The sequence below is a fragment of the Macaca mulatta genome, chromosome X (assembly GCF_049350105.2).
Source record: "Macaca mulatta isolate MMU2019108-1 chromosome X, T2T-MMU8v2.0, whole genome shotgun sequence".
Classification (NCBI taxonomy): domain Eukaryota; kingdom Metazoa; phylum Chordata; class Mammalia; order Primates; family Cercopithecidae; genus Macaca; species Macaca mulatta.
This window is the reverse complement of record NC_133426.1, coordinates 45,869,639-45,891,869: the sequence shown is the minus strand read 5'-3', so window position 1 is coordinate 45,891,869 and position 22,231 is coordinate 45,869,639. Positions and strand designations below refer to the sequence as shown.

Below are 22,231 nucleotides of genomic sequence, written 5' to 3'. Positions count from 1 at the left end.
ATAAAAGACTGAAAGATGCTCTCCAAGCAAAGATTCAGTTTTAAAATTTAATGATTAAATCACATTTGTTGGTTGCTATTTTGACTGTCTATTACTGTTTAATGAATCACTCAAACTTAATAGCAGAAAGCAACAACGATTTCATTATGCTTAAGGATTCTGTAGGTCAGTAATTAAGGCAGGGGACAGCAGGTGTGGCTTATCTCTCTTCCATACTGTCTGAGGACTTAGCTGTGAAGATTCAGAAGGCTGGGAGAGGCTTAATTGGCTAAGGCCTGGAATCATTTACAGGCTCCCTCACTCACATGTCTGGTATCTAGTCTGGGATGTCTTAGAGACTGAGATCAACTGGGACCGATGATTGGAACACCTATATATGACCCCTTTATTTGATTTGGGCTTCCTCACAGCATAGTATCTCAAAATAGTCTGACATCTCACGTGGTGGCTCGGAGCTCCAAGAGATAATGTTCTAAGCAAACAAAGTAGAAGCTGCATCACCTTTTCTGATCTAGCCTTGGAAGTCACATAGCGCTACTTATGCTGGACTCTATTGGTTAAACCAGCTAAGAGTCTGCTAAGATTCAAAGGGAGGGGACATAGAACCCTCCTTGTCCATGGGTGTGTCAAAGAATTTGCCACCACAATTGTATTTTCACTACTGACTCTTATTGAATTACATGAAATGTGTCATTAATAACCTCTATTAAATTACATGAAATCTGCACTGTCCCAGAAAGGCAAGACCATGTTGGCTTCAATACAGCAATGATGGAAATTGGACCTGTTGACTTGGGCCTGTTAACTGTAATACTCTGGTGCCCAACTAATTTGATTCTGCACTTATCAGACATCTTGGATCTCCAGGGAATTCCCCCAAATTAAGCTTTCCCATTAACGCTGGTGAGATGCCTTTCTTTTTTTCCCCCATTTAAATGAGGAAATCTTCCACTGCCAGCTTCCCCTACTCTTCACCCCTTCTACTTCACCCCTTCCTGGGCAGTGCCATAACTTGAGATTTTCTACCCACTTCTTCCCTGACAAAGCTGAAGAAGAATATTTCTTGTTTCCTGTGTGAAAAATTAGTAAGTCTTACTCAATACATTTCTTACTGGCTAGGAAGCTGTGATCCAACTGAGAACATAAATGTGGAGACATTTCCTGGGGCAGAGTAATCGATATGTAGATAACCTTGCGGTGAATGTGACTCCAGTTATCTAGTAAACAGTTGAGAAGAGTATTTGCATTTGCTCTCTAGTAGATTTGTCATTTTGTGGTGATCTGTCTTTCTGTATGTTTAGCTGTTCTAATTTAGAGTCATAGTGATCCAGAATATCAGAAGGCCCTTGGAGCTCATCTGTTGGTTCATTCCATGCAATTTACAGATGAAGATACTGAGGTCAGGGAGTTCACCATGGAGCTTTCTTCAAGGGCAAATAGCTAGAGAGGGACAGAATACAGAACGGAGCCCAGGTCTCCTTACTGCCAGTCCAGGCTCTTTTCACCACACCACCTGTATCCTCACCACCCATTTGTAGCCCTGTACAGTCCCCTTCACACCTACTTAAGAGTGCTACCCACAGAGGCATTTAGGATTAGAAGGGCTAGGAGATGCGTCTCTTTTTGCTTTCACCATTTCCCTTTCCTTCACTAGATTGAGGGTAGGACTTTCAGAAGGAAGATTAAATGGCTCATAAGAGCTGGAAGGGCTTTTGGCCTTGGATGATATTTTTCTGGGGTTTTAACAGAGTATGTAGTGCATTCTTGCATGGAGGCACATTTAGAACTGGGGATTACTTTCTGCTTAGGAGATTTCTCTACTCTGAAAGGGCTAAGAGGTACCAGGGCAAGCTTCAGAAGGCAGGAAGAAGAAAGCTTACAGCTTTGGGTTTGCCTGAAACTCAAAGGTAAAAGGTGAAAATATAGCAACCTCACATACTCAGATTTTCCCAAAGCAGTCTTGCTTGTTATTATTTTGGGTAACTGTTTAACCATGTGTCAGATGGTGGGTCTTCTCAGCAAACTAAGAATAGAAGGAATCTTCTGCCACCCAATAAAGAGCATATTTGAGAAATCTACAGCAAAGATCATATTTAATGGCAAAATACTAAACATTTTTCCCCTAAGATCAAGAAAAAGGAAAAGATATCTGCTCTCATCATTTTGATTCAACACTGTTTAGTAACTCCTAGCCAGTGAAATAAAGCAAGAAAAAAAATGTAAAAATGTAAAAAGTGGAAAGAAATATTAAAACTTTACAGACAAAATGGCTATACATAGAAAATACTAAATAATCTACAAAGAAAAATCCTGGTAAAATAAGTGAGTTCAGCAAGGTTGTATGGTACAAGGTCAATACACAAAAATAAACTGGACTTCTCTATCCAGGCATACCTCATTGTATTGTACTTTGCTTTATTTTGCTTTGCAGATGTTGCATTTTTTTTTCCAAATTGAAGGTTTGTGGCAACCTTGTATCGAGCAAGTCTATGAGTATGATTTTTCCAACAACATGTGCTTGTTTTATTAGCATTTTTTAGCAATAAAGTATTTTTAATTAAGGTATGAACATTTTTTATATGTAATGCTATCGCACACTTAATAGATTACAGTATAGTGTAAACGTAACTTTTATATGCACTGAGAAACCAAACAATCCATATGACTTGCTTTATTGTGATGTTTGCTTTATTAGAGTGGTCTGGAACTGAACCTGCAATATTTCCGAGGTATGCCTGTGTTAACAAAAGACAATTGGAAAATGAAAAACAATGTCGCTAGAGTAGCTTCAGATGCTGCTATACACCTAGAAATAAATCTAAGTCTATGGATGCTTACGGTACCTCCTAATTTAGTATGCTATGAATTTCAACAATATCATTAATAAAATACCTACACCAACCCAGTGATTTCTGTCAATTCCATGCTTCCAATTGTACTTTGCTGTTTACCAAATGCCTTCAATTGACCATCCAATTTGCACCTATCTTGTACAAAGTTGAATAAAATTTATTCTGCAATAACATATTTTATTTTACCAAACATTTAAAAACCACATTTTGTTACTTAAAATAATTATTTTAAAATCTTGTGCTTTAGCATTTGGGGAAATAGTTTATTATGTTCTCAATTAGCAAAAACATGGGACATTATAAACAATTACTTCTGGCTGGGTGCAGTGGCTCATGCTTGTAATCCCATCATTTGGGAGGCCCAGGCAGGAGGATCACTTGAGCCCAGGGGTTCAAGACCAGCCTGGGCAACACAGTGAGATCTTGTCTCTAAAAAATATATTAAAAAATTTAGGCTGGGTGCAGTGGCTCACGCCTGTAATCCCAGAACTTTGGGAGGCTGAGGTGGGCAGATCGCTTGAGCCCAGGAGTTCAAGACCAGCCTGGGCAACATGTTAAGACTCTGTCTCTACTAAAAACACAAAAATTAGCCAGGCCCAGTGGTGGTGTATGCCTGTAGTCACAGCTACTCTGGAGGCCAAGGTGGGAGGATCACCTGAGCCCGGGAGGTGGAGGTTGCAGTGAGCAGAGATCATGTCACTGCACTCCAGCCTGGGCTACAGGGCAAGACCCTGTATCAAAAAAAAAAAGAAAAAAGAAAAAGAAAGCCAGGTGTGGTGGTTCACATCTCTACACCTGTAGTCACAGTTACTCAGGAGGTTGAGGTGGGAGGATCACTTGAACCCAGGAGGTTGAGGCTGCAGTGAACCATGATCGCACCACTGCACTCTAGCCTGGGCAACAGAGTGAGACCCTGTATCAAACAAATAAACAAACAAACAACCCAATTATACTGATTCCCATGGCTAAGTTGTTCAAGTGAAGCTAAAGAATAGATCAATGATTTTTAAATTGATTTTCTCTGTTCAAATAAATATGAAAGTAAAATAATATATTAGAGAGTTAAGCTGAAAGTAGGGGAGCTATAGGAAATTACAAATTAGAAAATGTCCTGGAAGATAGTAGTAAAGCTCTCCTCAAAAGCTGGACAAACATTGCATAACAAGCAGTGTACTTTACCAATGTTGAGAAAATGTAAATCTTACAGAGATCTACGTGAAGTGAAAATTGCATCCCTAAAGAAAGTGAGAATCTCCTAAAGTTTGCATAGATCCAACACAGATTTAAGTCCAGTTTAGGACCATTTTAGATCATACTTTCAGAAAATCTAGAAAGATTTAGTAAACCTAATCACACCAGAATGTGGGGACACACAGAGTGGATTCATGAGTTAAACTTTTGGCTTCCTTTTATTCCTGAATTCGGAAGCCTCCCCTTCCTACCCCCACTTACAGGGACAAAAGGAACTTGGGACAAAATCTGTACATCTTTAATAGGAGAGAGAGGACTTTTCCACCCTGTGGAGCTCCCAATATAAAAAGTATGCAACAGCTATAGATTTGACCTGATTATAGCAATGTGTTCAAACCAAAATTTCCTTTGAAAGATACTCAGAATTTTACAAGGGAACAGATATTAGAAGTCCATCGAAATAATTGACAATTATATTGCAGTTAGGTAGGGGAATGTCCTTGGTTTTGGAAATATACCCTGAAGGAGTAAAGGACATGTAAACATTAACTTACTTTAAAATGGTTCAGAAAAAATATGCATCTTTCATAATCATTGTTGTAAATTACCTGTGAAAATCACCTTTTAGTGGTTTCTAAACCCGAACTGGGCCTTTACGTATGAGATTTCAGGTGATATGTCTTATATAGAGCCACCACTTATTACATCTTCACATAGAACCCATTATTCTCACTGAAGCTCCAAAGTCTGTCTCTTCAGTGATGCAAAGTTGAACAAAGATTTTATCAGAAAGAATTCTGGAGTTGCCTGTCCATATGGCCAAACGGCCTCAGGAAACGTGGTTGCTTCCCTAAGCTGGAAAGGAATGAGAAGAATGGATGGAGAAAAGCGTTCTTGTTTAAAGAAGTGTTGTTGGAGGATAAATCCTTAATGTTACATGTGTTTGAAAGGTGGTAGACAGAAGGGGGGAGGGTCTAAGAAGGGATGTCAGTAAAGGCTAGAAGATGAGAAAATGTGGAAATAATAATTTTTAAAAATCAGCATTGCTGAAGCCAGATTGGAGAGTGAAAACTAATTTCTCCTTCCTTTTGTTATAGCAAATAAAGGAAGTGGCACTGAAAATAATTCTTGTAACATTAAAATGGCAAAACACAGGATGAAAAGAAGGAATATGTCCAAACCTGGTGAGAAAATGAGCTCAAAGACTGATACAATGTCTTAAAAAATAGCAGATGAAAATTACCCATAATTTATTTGAATTGGAATCTTAAATGCAGTGTAGCTTAATTTCTTTCTCTTTGATGAAATGTGTTTATTCTTGCTGGTACTTTCTTTAGAAGATGTAATCATTTATCAAATTATAGTTCCACAGAGTAAAAAAGAACATAGGGGCAGTCATGTTGTGGTCGTCTATGACCTGGCCTTAAATGTCATTTATCAGCATTTATACACTGTATCAGTCAAAGCAGTTCCAAGAGGATGCAGATTCAAGGGTGGGGGACACAGATCCTACCTCTCAACGGGAGGTCTATGAAAGAACTTGGGGCCATGTTTTAAACTGTCACACTGCATGACTGATTCTTGTACCTCAGCACTTCCTTCGAACCTACTGTGTCTGCAGTCATCACTCATTTGGAGTTACTCAAAGGTGAGTTTGTCGTCACGTTTTCTGTAAACATTCTACACTCAGTCATTGTATTAGTTTCAAACATAATAGCTTAAAACAACACAAATGTATTATTTTACAATTCTGGAGGTCAGAAGTCTGAAATGAGTCATACAGGGCTAAAGTCAAGGCAATGGCAGAACTGCTTTCCTTCTGAAAGCTCCAGCGGAGGTGACCACCTACATTTCTTGATTCATGACCTGTTTCTCCATCTTCACAGTCAGCTTTCAATCTTAAATATCATTTCATCTTTAAATATTTCTCTCTCTCTCTTTCTCTGTCTCTCTCATCTCTGCTTCTGTCATCACGTCTCTCTGACTCTGAGCTTCTAGCCTTCCTCTTATAAGAACCCTTGTGATTACATTGGGCCCACGCAGGTGATCCAGGAAAATCTTCCCCATCTTAATATCCTCCATTTATTCACATCTACAAAGTCCCTTTGCCATGTCATGCCATGAAAGTATGGATTGTTATACTTTGCGGACATCTTTGTGGACATCTTTGGGGGTTTTATTATGCCTACCACAGCCATGTTGCAGGAAGCCATGAATCAAATGGGTTTAGAACTCTACGGTTACTGTGTACCACTTTGTAACGTGGATCTTAGGATTTCTTGGACAAAAAGAAACTCTTAAACCAGATGCAATATCTGCTTCTTTTAGCTTCTGAAATTGTTATTAAAAGTTGGATGTTATCATCCATTCCATGACTACTGGCTTAATTTTGTCTTTGGAGTGGCTTGGCACAAATTCTAATCGCCAGGCTTGCAAAAGATTCCTAATCAGAATTCCTAATTCCTCACAGCTAAATTCTACGACAATTATCTCCTCCAGTCCTCAGCCTAGTGCCTATCAAAGAGTAAATTTTCAAATAATGTGTGCCAAATGAATTGAATACCTGTATTACTGGTGAAAATATTGGATGTGCATTCTCTCTTGATCAAGTGGTACATTTGTGCTGCAAATAAGAATCCATAACATGCTTTATTAAGGAAGTGTTTGCTTTCTGATCACAATCAATTGGTTAGTAAAATTATTAGATGGTGTTTGTTAATGCTGGCAAATAAATAAAAGAGATTTATAGACAACTGGCATTAATCTGCACTAACTTCCTTCTGAAATAAGACTTTTTGCACTTCTGCATCACAAATAATAAAACTCGCTGCATAGAAAAGGATTTTTCCCAATAATGTGTTTATAAAAGAAGATGAGATATAAATATGTCAGCTAATTACATACAGTAGTCCTCAATGTTGTCAATAGGCTCTTGGAAATGGCAACTTTAAGCAAAAAGAGTAGTAAGGAACCAATTTTCCTGTAGGCTTATTGATCTAAATAGGATTTAAGTTCCTATGGTGACAAAAACATCACCAAACTTCTAAATAAAGACCCCAAAACATTTCTACTATTAAACATTGAAATTAATATGAGCTCTACATACATTTAAGAAACATAATAAAAACAAGTAAGATAATTATTTACCCAATTTCTGGTAAATGAGTAGCAACAGCAGTCATGGTGGTGGTGGGCTAAATCAAGGAATAAGTGTTTGCAAAGTGAACATAATAAGGAGCACCTCCTACCACCATGCAGTTCAAGATCAATCGCAACTAGTGAGGGGCTCTCTGAGTGTCTTCATCCTGCATGGTTTATTGTTGTGCATGTGTATGATTATTGCAGACTTTACAAATTTCGATTTTACGATCATTTGTACTCACTCATTAATTTATCTTCCAACATCCTGATTCCAGTTCAGAGTGGTAGGTGGCCATAGCCTATCCCAGCAGCTCAGGTTGCCTGGCAGGAATCCACCCTGGACAGGATGCCATCCCACTGCAGGGCCCACTCATACACACCCATACTCTCACAAACTGGGGCCGTGTAGACACGCCCATTCACCTGATATGCACAGCTTTGGGATGTGGGAGTAAACCAGAGTACTTGAAGAAAACTCCCGCACACATGGGGAGAACGTGCAGACTCCACACAGACAGTGGCCCGGTGGCCCCAGCCAGGAATTGATATTTTTTCTCATCAAAGTTATAATAAAATCATGTTGAATGAAACAATGTTGAATAAAATAACTTATTCAAGGACCTGCTATAGTTCTGACGTTTACCTTCAACTTCTCCTCACTGAAACCCTTGTTCAGGTCTGGTTAAAGTTAATACCTCTATTCTGATTTTGTCTGTATCTTCATCTTCTTTCCAATGAGCGACCATGGTGGCTAATTCCTGTCTCAACTCACACTGAGCGAGGTTGCATTACTATTTTTTTTCTTTGTTTCTTCTCTTTTTTTTGAGACAGAGTCTCACTCTGTCATCCAGGCTGGAGTGCAGTGGTACCATCTCAGCTCACTGCAACCTCTGCCTCCCAGGAGCAAGAGATTCTCGTGCCTCAGCCTCCTGAGTAGCTGGGATTATGGACGTATGCCACCACGCCTGGCTAATTTTTGTATTTTTAGTAGAGACAGGATTTCACCATGTTGGCCAGGCTGGTCTTGAACTCCTGGCTTCATGTGATTCACCCGCCTCGGCCTCCCAAAGTGTTGGGATGACAGGCGTGAGCCATCGTGCCTGGCCCATTTTTTTCATATCACAGAAAATTTTTGTTTTCTATATGCCAGTACTCTGAGTTAAGAATTCACATCACAATGTCTATACCACTCATAGTTCTGTAGCTATTTCAACTTGCTAATGGAGATATACACAAAAAATGAAAACAAAAAGAGTGCGCGTCCACGTTAATTTGCCCTTTGGAAAAAGTATGTTCATTTTCTGCCTGCACAGAAGGGTTTTATAGATCAAATATGCGTCTAGCAGAACACACACAAATGACTTTTAGGCTGAGTTCTTTGTAATAAATGACCCTCTCAAAGCTAAGAATTCCATAATTTAGGCACATGCCCCATGTCAAAGTCATAGTCTTAGTGGCTATAAAGTTACTTTTCCTTGAACAATGGATTTTCAATTAGTCAGGCAACTGGTCATGACTGGTGGGATTCCACAAGGTTAAAGCAAGAGTGAGAAGTTTCTCCTTGGAGAGAATCCAAAATAAGAGTCATTAACAGAGAGCCAAGAACCTACTAGAAAGCTAGCATTCAGGAACCTAAGAAAAATCCAAAGGGTGTCATGAATGTCAGAGGAAGAAGCAGGGAGAAGTAGAGAGCCAGGAACCCAAGAAAGAGAGATAGGAAGAAACAGAAATGAATGGAAATAGTAAATATAGAGTATTAAGAAATAAAGACTTAAAACAGGAGCTATCATCCGTGGTTTGCTTTTACATGTGGCCAAGTGCCATACATGGTAGGTGAGTCCATTCTTGCATTGCTGTAAAAGAATACCTGAGGCTGGGTAACTTACAAAAAAAAGAAGTCTAATTCGCTCGTAGTTCTGCAGGCTGTGTAAGCACGGTGCTGGCAATCTACTTCTGGTGAGGGCCTCAGGAAGCCTACAATCATGGTCGAAGGTGATGGGGAGCCAGCATGTCACATAGCAAGAGTGGGAGCAAGAGAGAGAGAAGGGGGAGGTCCCATGTTATTTTACAGGGCCAGATCTCACATGAACTGACTGAGAGAGAACTCACTTATCACAAAAGGGATGGTGCTAAATCATTCGTGAGAGATCCTCCCCCATGATCCAATCACCTCCCAACAGGCCTCACCTCTAAAATTTGGAATCACATTTTAACATGAGATTTGGAGGGGACAAACATCCAAACCATATCACATGGGGTGGGATTTAGAGTGTTGTTTAGTATTCAGATTACTCCCCATTTGCCCTTTCAGATCATTCTCTAGCCTTCTCTACTGTGATTCGAACTCCTTTAGATTGTATCACCCAGGTTCCCTTGCTGTCTGGCTTTTAATTGGGTTTGGCCAACCTCAGGAAGAGATCTGAAAGTAGGAGGAGAGAGATGAGAATATTTATTTGTCCTGAATTCCACCCTGCCAAGTTGCAGATTGGCAGTGATTGAGTTCTGAAGGAGTCCTGGCTCCTGTCTTAGTGGCTCTTTCCAACAGCTATGGATGTCACTGGGTTCCTACGATTTCCCCCTCTTACTTTCCCCTTCAAACCTAAGGATAACAGCAGCTTCCCACTTACAGGTTCCAAGGTGCTTCACCATCCATTGCTGGTTCTCATTTCCCTGCCTTCACCTTTGCAAATATTCTCTTTGTTGAATTGTCTGCAGAATTCCATTTGGGTGTGCCTTCTGCTTCCTGTTGCCAGAACCCCAACTGATAGTCAATGAAATATACATATGTATATATTCTGAGATGGAGTTTCACTCCTGTTGCCCAGACTGGAGTGCAATGGTGCGATCTCGGCTCACCACAACCACCGCCTTCCGGGTTCAAGCGATTCTCCTGCCTCAGCCTCCTGAGTAGCTGAGATTATAGGCATAAACCACCATGCCTGGCTAATTTTGTATTTTTAGTAGAGATGCAGTTTCTCCATGTTGGTCAGGCTGGTCTCGAACTCCTGACCTCAGGTGATCTGCCCACCTCGGCCTCCCAAAGTGCTGGGATTAGAGACGTGAGCCGCCACATCCAGCCATCAATGAAATATTGATAGATATTTACTAGAATGGGCAAAAGTTCTAAACATTTTTGAATGGTGTTTCTATCTATTATGTAAGCATGCATTCTGTGCTATAAGTCACCATTTTGTGTAAGACTTGTGATTCAGGAGGAAAATGCTTTGTTACTACCTCTTAGTGGCTTATAATCTGCCAAGATGACAAGACTGGACACACAAAATACTATAACATCATAAAGGAATTGCTGTAGTGAAGGTAAATGCAATAAGAGAGTGAAAGAATTATCCAAGTTCACTTGGGGTTTTCAGGAATATTCTCCATTGGCAGCATGAAGAAGGAACCACTGCTAGATGGATTATTCATTTATCATCCCTTGACTTTGTAAAGACAGAGCTCTCCTTTCCTCCAGCAGACATCTAAGCAAAGACCCACCTTGCTTATTAGTGTTTGTTATATTTTTATATATAAAGAATCAAGCCTGTCTTGGGTCAGGTTCCCCAGAGCAGAGGCTGTGATGAGGATTTAGATAGAAGCTATTTATGAAAAAAGCACCCTCAGGAGAAACCAGTAAGGGAGTGGGGCAAGCAAGACAAAGAAGGGAAAGAAGCCAAGGATGTGAGTTCAGGTGATGTCCCAGCCTTAGGCTGATCCCAAACTTAGTTTGGAAGTATAAATTACACCTCAGAGTTTGTTTCCCTTGTGGCAAGGGAGAAGAAGCTTTCACACTTCTTTACCTGTTAGTTATTCCTTATGGACTGCCCAGGATCAGAATTGGGGGCGGCGGGGGGAGACATGGGGAGGGACATAAACCTACCAGCTCTCAGCAGGTCCAGTGAAGTGGGTCCAGTAGCCCAAGGGTAGTTCGCTGAAGAAAGCTGCAGGTGTGAGCAGTTAGGAGACAAGCATGCAGAAGTTGGGGGATGGGTGCACACAACCTATAAAGGAGAGTAGCGGAGGCGGAGGCGGAGGCAGTCCGGCCAGAGCACCAGCAGCAGCTGCTACAGAGCCCTCTCAGAAGCACATCTGCAATTGGTTAACACACAGTTAAACCAAATTCCAGGGAAAAACAAGCAAAATTTTCTTCCTATGCATATTTTTAGCTTCTGGAGGCTTTGGAAGTGATGGTGAATGACACCTTGCTTCTAAGGTGACAAGCGGTATCCTAGGATGCTGGATTTTCAGTGCTGAAAGTTAGCTGATCCTGAGTAATCCAGAAAGGTGGGTCACCACCCTTTCTGTATCTGAAGAGTCACTCCATGAAGAATTATCAGGTTTTCTCGTGAAAGATGCAAGTCAAGTAGAGTCAGTTGTGAGTGCAGAAAGGTCACACATTTTCCCTGATGTGGTACTTGGTAGTTTCCACAGCTGTGTTGAGATCACAAGTCCTTAAGAGGGAAGAAATGGAGTCTCAACAAGGGATGCAGGGCCTGCAGAAAAGGATGGGAGGGCTTCGGCTTTGGATTTTCTTTTAAGTACAGTGATGGCCTTTATAACCCAGGGCAGCAGGAGTACACTTTTTTTTTTTTTTCCCCTCGAACTTTTGTTTTAAGCTCAAGGGTACATGTGCAGGATGTGCAGGTTTGTTACACAGATAAACGTGTGCTGTGGTGCTTTGCTGCATAGATCAACCCGTCACCTAGGTATTAAGCCCAGCACCCACTAGCTATTCTTCCTGATGCTCTCCCTACCCCTGTGCCCCCACTCCCGACAGGCCCCAGTGTGTGTCGTTCCCCCCATGTGTCCATGTGTTCTCATTGTTCAGCTCCCACTTATAGATGAAAACATGCAGCGTTTGGTTTTCTGTTCCTGCATTAGTTTGCTGAGGATAATGGCTTCCAGCTCCATCCACGTCCCTGCAAAGGACAGATCTCATTCCTTTGTATGGCTGCATAGTATTCCATGGTCTATATGTATCACGTTTTCTTTATCTAGTCTATCACTGATGGACATTTGGGTTGATTCCATGTCTTTGCTATTGTGAATAGTGCTGCAATGAACATATGCATGCATATATCTTTATAATAGAATGACTTATATTCCTTTGAGTATATACCCAGTAATGGGATTGCTGGGTCAAAAGGTATTTCTGTCTCTAGGTCTTTCAGAAATCACCACACTGTCTTCCACAATGGCTGAACTAATTTACACTCCCATCAACAGTGTAAAAGCATCAGGAGCACACTTTTAAAGATTTGCTTCTGAGGAAGACCTCAGGATTCCAAGGGATGGGAGACAGTGCAAAGATTCTCCAGAGAGACTTGCAGTAGTGGGATTGGCTTGGGGTGGGGGACTGGCTTGGGGTGGGAGACTATCCATGGACCCTTCCCGGAGATTCTTTATCCTAGATGAAATTCTCAGAATAGTGCATATTTGCTTCTTGTTCTTTAGTGCAGAGCACAGGGGAAGATGTTTGACATTCGTTTGAATATGTTTAAAGTGTCATTGTGAATTCTATTGATGTGGTAATAAATTTCCATTTAGCAATATTCTTGTTTAGCCTTATTTCAAATTTAATGTGAATGATGATGAGTAATAACACTTCAAATTATATTAATTTTCTATATGAGAAAATATGCCATTTTCATGACTTTTTGTTTTTGAAAAAGGGAATCAAAAGGTGATTCATGACTGCAGCTTATAACTTATGTATGGGTTGAAAATTTTTCTAAAGAATGTTGTCATGATGATTTCACCCTGGGTAAGCTGAAAATGTTTCAGAGTGAGGATTTTGAGTTATTGAATTAGAGATAAGTTTGTATGCAGGTGTCAATTGTAATTGTAAGAATCTTTTGTATTTCATGATTCACTGAGCTAGAATCAAGGTTCTTAATCCTAACTACACATAAGAAATATTTGGGGAGCTTTAGAATAATTCCAATGTCTGAACTTTACTCAAGAACAATAAAATCTGACTTTCCGGGGGCGGAGTCTCGGCAGGATGGCTTTCATGGGCAGGCAACCTGTGCAGTTGTACCAGGCAGCACTTAGAAGAGCTCTATTTTGGGTTTAAAGCTCTGCCGTCTTAAATTTGTAGTAATTTTTGAACAAGCAGCCCCATATTTTTAATTTTCCCTGGACCCACAAATTATGTAGCAAGCCATGGGTCTGGACATTAGCACATTTTTAAAGCTTCCCAGATGATTTCAATCTAAGAAGCACTGAATTAAGTGCATTAATAAAGAAGCCTTGGATAAGCTTGCCAGTAAAAGCAGGCACCCTCTGCTGATGAGTGAACCTGGAGCCTGTAAAAAGACTAGCTGCTACCCTGCCCAGAGCTGCTGGGCTCCGCCTTCTCAGAAGATCTTCTGACCCCGCCCACTTGCCCTGTCTCAATGGAGACAAGCAGTGTGAGGCTTGCTGAGGGAAGTGTCTGCCACCACATCTGCAACATCCAGCCCTAGGACCCTGGGTTAGAGAAACAGAGATGGACACTGCCTCTTTCCTGGTCCACTGTTCTTCAAATAAACAGGCTGAGGGGTTGGTTTACTTTGTGTGCCCCGCACAGGTGAGAAAAGGGAAGCCACTTTTAGGTTTTCCTTTCAGCTGGGTGTCCAGTGAGGACTTGAAACTGTGAGATGCCAAGGCAATGAGTCATTCGTCTGGAACCAAAGTGAGCCATCTACTAGTAGAAGTCTCTGACCCTTAGAAACTAAAAGGAGTGACTTGCAGGACAGAGGCTAGAGAGAATAGTAGATAGAAAACTCAGTCCAAGATGACTTTTCTTATTGTTCTCTCTCTCTGGAGATGGCCTTGGCTGAATCTGGATTTCTTTGAGTCAAAGACTCCCATCCTCATCTCTGTCGTTGGAACACCTGTGTTATTACACACAAACAAGGGGAAGAGCTCAAATTATGCAAAAGGAAGGTCTTGAGTAGACAAATCCTATGATTCTGAAATTGTCAGGTGGATCTGTTAACATATTCGCAAATAAAAATTGAGATGATGACAAAAAGCACACAAGATGTTCATCATGAATCTTTTTGGTTACATTGTACACTATCTCTCATTAGTAACAATTCTTTGCTTCAATAAAATAAAATTAGTCAAAATATGAATTGGCTTTCCTATCAAGATTGTTATTTCTTGATAACAATCAAGAAATGAAGTCTTGCCATGTTATTTCTTGATGACAATCAAGAGATGAAGTCTTGCCATGTTTCCTAGGCTGGTCTCAAACTCCTGGCCTCAAGCCATGCTCCCACCTTGGCCTCCCAATGTGCTGGGATTACAGGCATGAGTCACCATGCCTGGCCTTCCTATCAATAAATAGGCAAATACTTAGAACATTCTTCAGTCCTATTCATGTAATATGTGAAATTATAATGTGTGCATAAATCACTCAACAAATATTTATCAACCACCTACGACATTCCAGATGCCATCCTAGGTGCTGGGGCCATAGCCTAAGCAAAATAGCCAAAAATCCCTGCTCTCAGGAAATGCATATTCTAGTGGGGAGAGGTGGATAATAAAAATGAAAAAGACACAAAGAATATTTGATAGGAATAGATGCTTCAGAGAAATACAAAGCAGTAAATGGAGCTGTTGGAGCTTTGAGGTTGGTGGGGGTTGGGGGTTGCTGTTCAGGCAATATCTAAATAATAACTCTGGTCTTGGATTCTGGGGAAGTTTTGTTCTCATTTTTGGCTGGGATTGGCTACCACTACATCAGGGGGCCAGAGAAAGTTTGGTGCCCTGTGACTCAACTGCTAGGGCATCTCCAGAGGTGGAGTCAGATGCCATATTTATTCCATGAAGTAGGTTTAGTGGTTGATAGACTCCATGTGCATTACAAAGAAGAGCGATACTTTACTGAGGATATAACAAAAATACCATGACTAGACCACTAACATTTTGAATTGTTGACTTTTCTTCACGGGCCCATTTATTATTTACTATTTATTTATTTATTGAGGTGGAGTCTCACTGTATTGCCCAGGCTGGAGCGCAGGGGCACGATCTAGGCTCACTGCAACCTCTGCCTCCTGGGTTCAATCTATTCTCCTGCCTCAGCCTCCCGAGTAGCTGGGATTATAGACGTGCAACACCATGTCCGGCTAATTTTTGTATTTTCAGTAGAGGCAGGATTTCACCATGTTGCCCAGGCTGGTCTCGAACTCCTGACCTCAAGTGATCCACCCGCCTCAGCCTCCCAAAGTGCTGGGATTACAGGCGTGAGCCACTGCACCCAGCAACGGGCCCGTTAAAAAAAAAATTGAATGTAAACTTTATTTTCATTATATTGTAACACTATGATTCAATTTGTCAGCTATAGCTGGAATACTTCTGCACATATTCATGAGAGAATAAATCCAGTAAAGCTCCTGTTTCAAACATTTTCAAAAGTTTTTAGAGTCTAGCTATCAAGATCTAACAATAGACATATGGAGAAGTACTCCAGCTCTCCTTTCTTCAGAGAATTGACACTTTCCTATTCATTTCTCCTGGCACTTCTGACTGAAGAACCACTCCATTCATCTTCGAGTGATGCAGTCTTCTCTCAAAAGTATTTGCTTCTTTTTTATGGATAATAAACACAGGGGGCGGATTTCTGATGTTGGTGGGTTTACGTCGGGATCTGTCCCAGGCATACATTTGAAAATGAGTTCCCACTAGCAGTGGCAGCTCCAGCATGTCTATTGAGGAAGGGCATAGGGGCTGCCTCTGATTAGAATTTGGAAGTAGAAGCTGGGATGGAGAGACGTGCTGGTTACAACTTGCTCAAAGTTGCATTTGTATACCAAATGCATTATATTTATTCAGCTTGTGTATTTTAGGTGGATGGCTGGAGAGGGAGTGAGAGTTGGTGGAGGTTTTTAGAGAGGATGAAAGCTCCTTCCTGCCCCCACTGCACCACTCCTTCACCCCTTAGGACCATAATTGATTACTAGACTGGGAGAAGTAAAGTGAATAAAGCTCCCAGATGACTTTTTATCCCTATGTCACAGTTCATGTTACAATCAGAGTCAGGTGGGACTTTATGTAGAATTCCATATAAAGCTCTCAGAGTCAATGTGTCTTGGGCTCTCCTTTTCTTCCTCTTCTTCATTTCTCCTCTACCCACATGCTATGGTTTGAATGTTTGTGCCTTTCAAAATTCATGTTGAAACTTAATCTTCAATGCAACAGTATTAAGAGGTGATCAGGCCATCAGGACTCTGCTCCCACGGATGGATTGCCACTTACAGTAAAAGGGCTAGAGGGAACTAGTGAGGTCCTTTCGCCCTTCTGCCTTCTGCCATGTGAGGACACAGCAAGCATGCCCTGTATAAGGAAAGGCCCTCACTAGGCACCAGATCTGCCAGCACCTTGATCTTGGACTTCCCAGCCTCCAAAACGGTTAGAAATAAATTTCTGTTTTAACACATTACCCAGTTTCAGGTATTTTGTTATAGCAGGGTGAATGGACTGAGACACTATCATACCCAATCCTGCATCTCATTCATGCTAACCTCTGCTTCTCTGAGTTCATGCTAAACTCTGCTTCTCTGTTAACTTGGCAGATATTTATGGAGGATATTCTATGAACTCAGCGTTCTTCTAGACCAGGGGGCTCCCCAACCCCTGGGCTGCAGACTGGTACCAGTCCTCGGAGGCTGCGCAGCAGGAGGCGAGCTTTGGGCAAGCCAGCATTACCGCCTGAACTCCGCCTCCTGTCAGATCAGCAGTTGCATTAGATTATCATAGGAGCGTGAACCCTATTGTGAACTGTGCATAGGAGGGATCTAGGTTGTGCGCCCCTTATGATAATCTAACTAATGCCTGGTGATCTGAGGTGGAACAGCTTCATTGCGAAATCATTCCCCCACCACTACCCCTGAGTCCGTGGAAAAACTGTCTTCCACAGAACCCGTCCCCGGTGCCAAAAGGGTTGGGGGCCACTGTACTAGACAATAGAGGAATACAACCATGTACTGATAAGCAGTCAAGTTGAGAAATGGTTTGAGTTCAGGCTGGGAAATCTTCCAGACTCATTTATATTTTAATTTGGGACTATTGAAGACCAAAAGCTTTCAAGACTTAAAGGGAGGAAGCTATTACAAGCCAAGAGCTAGAGGTGAAATTGAATCAATGGAGCATGATTGAGTATTGAGGGGCACAATATGTGCAGAGGACCCCATCCTGCATTTTTTAAAGTCATACCACCTAGGTATCACATAATCTCAAAAAAGAGAAAAATCTCCAAGATTCTTTTAACGTGTTAAGATTTCTGTTCCTTGGCTGAGCATGGTGCCTCACACCTGTAAATCTCAGCACTTTGGGAGGCTGAGGCGGGTGGATCACTTGAGGTCAGGAGTTCGAGACCAGCCTGGCTAACATGGTGAAACCCCCGTCTCTCCTAAAAATACAAAAATTAGCTGGGTGTGGTGGTGGACGCCTGTAATCCCAGCAACTCGTGAGGCTGAGGCAGGGGAATCACTTGAACCTCGGAGGAGAAGGTTGCAGTGAGCCAAGATGGTGCCACTACACTCCAGCCTGGGTGACAGAGCAAGACTCTGTTTCAAAAAAAAAAAAAAAAAAAAAAAAAAAGGATTCTGTTACTCTCTGATTCTAAATTGTAGCAGAGTCATATTTTGGAGGAGCCATGTATTGGATTAGGTGAATTTTCAAGATTCTTTCTAATTCCTGGATGAGTCTACCCTGCTGTTGTCCTTCATGTACAAAAATGTCTCTGCCTATCATTTTATTTTATTTTATTTTATTTTGTTTTATTTTATTTTATTTTATTTGAGATTGAGTCTCACCCTGTTGCCCAGGCTGGAGTGCAGTGGCATGATCTTGGCTCACTGCAACCTCCTCCTTCCGGGTTCAAGTGATTCTCCTGCCTCAGCCTTGTGAGTAACTGGGATTACAGGTGCATGCCACCACACCCAGCTAATTTTGTATTTTTAGTAGAGATGGGGTTTCACCATGTTGGCCAGGCTGGTCTCGAACTCCTGACCTCAAGTGATCCACCTGCCTTGGCCTCCCAACATGCTGGGATTACAGGCGTGAGCCACCATGCCCGGCCCTGTCTACCATTCTTAAACACTTTACACTTGAACATTTACTCTGGGCTGGCTACAGAAAATGATGGTCTGGCATCACTAAAAGTTGGTGATGAATTCCTGGTGTATTGGTTTCTAGGGCTACAAAGTCCCACAAACTGGATGGTTGAAGACAACTGATATTTATTGTTTTCCAGTTCTGGAGGCCAGAAGTCCAAAATCGAAGTGTTGGCAGGTCCATGCCCCCTCCAGTTCCTCTAGGGGAGGACCATTTCTTGTCTCTTCCAGCTTCTGGTACTCTCAGCTGTTCCTTGCTTGTAGCAGCATAATTCCAATCTCTGCCTTCATTTTTACATGACCATTTCCCTGTGTGTGTGTGTGCGCGCGCGCGCGCGTGTGTGTGTGTGTGTGTGTGTGTGTGTCATTTTCTTGTAAGGATACCAGTCATATTGGATTAAGGGCTCACTCTATTCCAGTATGACCTAATCTTAATTTACATCCTAATTATATCTGCAGTGACTCTCTTTCCAAATAAGGTCACATTCACAGGTCACAGGTGTAGAACTTCGACATATTTTTTGGGGGGACATAATTCCAGCCACCATATTTGGTGACTAGGAATGCATTTGTTCATGTCTAGGAATAGGGCTTTGATTGATAGCCATGAAGTAAAACAAAGCAAAATGGTCCATAGGGGGAGAAAACCATTATCTTACTAACCCGATGTGCTTATCAGTTGTGCTAACCAGTCATACACGTATTCACCCTATCATACTGTCTTTACTCTGTTTTTTGAGACGATCTCACTCTGTCACCCAGGCTGGAGTGCAGTGGCTCAATCTCTGCTCACTGAAAACTCCTCCTCCCGGGTTGATGTGATTCTCCTGCCTCAGCCTCGTCTGGCTTTTTGTATTTTTTTTGTTGGTATGGGGTTTCGCCATGTTGCCCAGGCTGATCTCGAACTCCTGAGCTCAAGTGATCCACCCACCTTGGCCTCCCAAAGTGCTGGAAGTACGGGCGTGAGCTAGGGCGCTTGGCCACAGTCTTTACTCTGCTCCTTTTTATCTTTTTCTTCCTCCCTCTGTCCTCCCCCACTTTCTTTCTCTCTCTCTCTCTTCTTTCCTGCTTTTTCTTTCATTCTCTCTTTCTTCTTTTCTTTCATCATCATCTTCTTTTTTCTTTTTTTAACCATGAGATGATAGGGTTAAATAGTTGATGTTGGAAATTTATGTGGAGATCTGGATCAGAAAAAAGTACTTTCCTGTGAGTAAGGTAGTGAGGTATTCTTCAGTTTATTACATACTCCAAAAACATGAGAGAGCTTATCAAAGGTTTTGTAACTGAAGAATCTATTACAAGCAATCAGGTTTATATTTAGCTTTGAATTATACATATACACACCCACATATACACACACATATTTTTAAGTAACTTAGATCATCAACACTTCAATCTGAGCATTATATGGTAGTACTGTCCGTATCTTCATTGTCTTGTGAGATAACTAGTGATGTATTTCCCTAACACAAGGAGATCAATTAAAGTAATTGACATTCTGCAAATTTGAATCAATGATGTTGCTCAATCCAATCAGCCAAAGTAAAGTAAGCTAATTCATGCTTTTCTTAGAGCCAGAAGAAGAAACTGGCAAAAGAGTTGTCTCATTGTGTTCCTTTTCCCCTTAAATCAATTCTCAGTTATCACAGGAAAGAAAAGAGAGAAGACTGTGCATTATGGTCAGGCTCACAACTCAAAGAGTCAACGAACAAAAATTATTAAAATAATTATCAAGAGAAAATTCCTTAAGAGGGAAAAACCACACATTATAAAACCTTTCACTGGAGTGAGGATCAGAATGAGAGATGCCAATTGGATTAAACTGTTAGAACAAAACTCATGTTTTGTTTTAATCCCACTGTCTTGAATGTAGACTAGTCATGGAGCTCCCTTTCCACAGGTCTACATGGGATGTTCAGATCTGTCCTCATCAATGTCACAGACATTTCAAGAAAACTTTTGAAACTAAATGGAGGGTGACACAGAATTCCTTGGGGATAATGGGAGTGTCCAGCGCACTTTCTTATTTAAAGATCAGTGAAAAAAACTCAATAGCACGGGAACTAAAAGAGAAATGTGAAGCATAATGGTGTTTGGTCAGTGGAGCAAAGGATTCGTAGTGGTGAAAAAAATAGATAAATTATTTAAATTGTACTTTTTACATATCTCGTAGCACAATTCAGGCTTAGAAAGGATTTCAATTGTGATTTTGTTGGCTTAGTTTTGACCTGAACAAAATGGATTTGCTGTTTTTGTTTCTTTCTTCTTTTTATTCAAGTGGCACACCCTTTTGTTTTGAGAAATCTGGTTGTTATCTCTTAGTTAGAACCATGCCTAATGAAGTACTCTTTCCAATTTTGGATGTTTAATCATGCTGGATTCTTACCAAAGACCTCAAAAGAGACTAAACTTGAAGGACAAAGATGATTGTCAAGTGGGCTATGGATTAGGGTCTGATTTTTTGGTGAGAGTTCAATGAACATAATTTAGACTAAGGTAGATTCAGTAAGGCAGAAAGGAAGAAATGAAGCATGCTTCTGGGGAATAAATGGCAAAGCAAACACACAGGAACTCACTCAAGAAGACGCCAATGAGCAACTCAGAACCAGTATTTGATATATAATTTAAGACCCAAAGGTCACTTAATATCAACTCTATTGCTACACACATACACCCAAAGAATCTGGCTAGCAATTGTTTTAGAGCTTGCCTTAGCTGTTTTTATTTCATACAAGTGTTTCTCTGGAGGCACAAAAAATGTTAAGAGTAAAACTGGATTTATCGAAGGCATTTGCTTGGATTAATTAGGTAATAAAAGCATTTTCAAATTGCTAATTTACTAAGCAGTGTCACCGGAATGCTGAATTACTTTACTTTTATTATGATGATCAAGAGAGATAAATGCAGGCCTAGCCACAAAACCAAAGCAAAGAGAAGAGAGGCAGGAGTCATTCTTTGCATAATTACTGGCATTTGTCATCCTTCCCTTGAAAAGGGGATCATCAGTTTTTCTAAGGACTGTTTTCTTTGCTTCAGAGTCTTTTCTTCAGAACTGTTTATCATCCACATTGTCCTCATTTACCCAGCAACACACACTATACTAACGTACTTTCCATTAGTGAATTTAATGAATTTAATTTTGGTTCAAAATGTTAATTAAAGTGTGCATTTCATTCTTATAAGGATGAAACTTAAAAAACTCTTGGTTCTCAAGTGTTAGGTGAAATCACTAAAAGCAGAGTTGAAAAACAGGGTTAATCAATGTGAAATGTAGTATCATGAGCGTGGGATGGATATTGATAATGAATTATAATTAATTTTCCATCTCCTTTAAGAAAACAAAGGCTCAAAATTCACGGCTTCCATAACTTTGCCTATATTTAGGAGAAATTTTGGAAGAAAAACGTGTAAGAAGAAACAGAAAGGAAGTTTGCCTCAAAGAGAGAAACACTTAAAGAAAAAGCTACCAGACCAGATATTCCATCATCAGAAAATGAATGAGAATTTTATTATTTCTTGGCTTAAAAAAAAAAAAAATCTGTCCTTTGCCAGATCTAAAAATGCTGCCAACCTGGAAGAAAAAGAATCCATTTTTTTCTAAACAACCCCATTTAGTAATTTCCATGAAATTGACATTTTAGAACTATGACAAAAAGCCAAATTAAAACTCAGGGGTTCCTAATCCCTAAATTCTGAGTCCGTTTTAGGAACTACCTAAAATACACTTTAAAATTAACCAATTAATATAATTACGGTGGGTTTAAATAACACATACACACTGGATTCGTTTCTGTAAAACACAGCTGTTCTGTTATTTATATTTTGCTAATTTTTAAATTAGAAATTATATTGTACATATATGTAAAGTAACTTTTTAAAAAGAGTTAATCTGTTGTCTTCTGCCATCATTACATTAAAAAAAAAAAAAAACCCCAACCA

At 40.6% G+C, this 22,231-nt stretch overlaps 1 long non-coding RNA gene across 1 annotated transcript in view; it reads right to left on the bottom strand.

Moving 5' to 3' along the window:
* Positions 1 to 11,321, bottom strand: part of LOC144338565 (uncharacterized) — a 371,807-nt gene extending 360,486 nt beyond the window's left edge. The window contains exon 1 of the long non-coding RNA XR_013412759.1: positions 11,062 to 11,321. This is a non-coding gene — a long non-coding RNA (uncharacterized LOC144338565). The remainder of the gene's footprint in view (positions 1 to 11,061) is intronic.
* Positions 11,322 to 22,231: the final 10,910 nt, after the last annotated feature.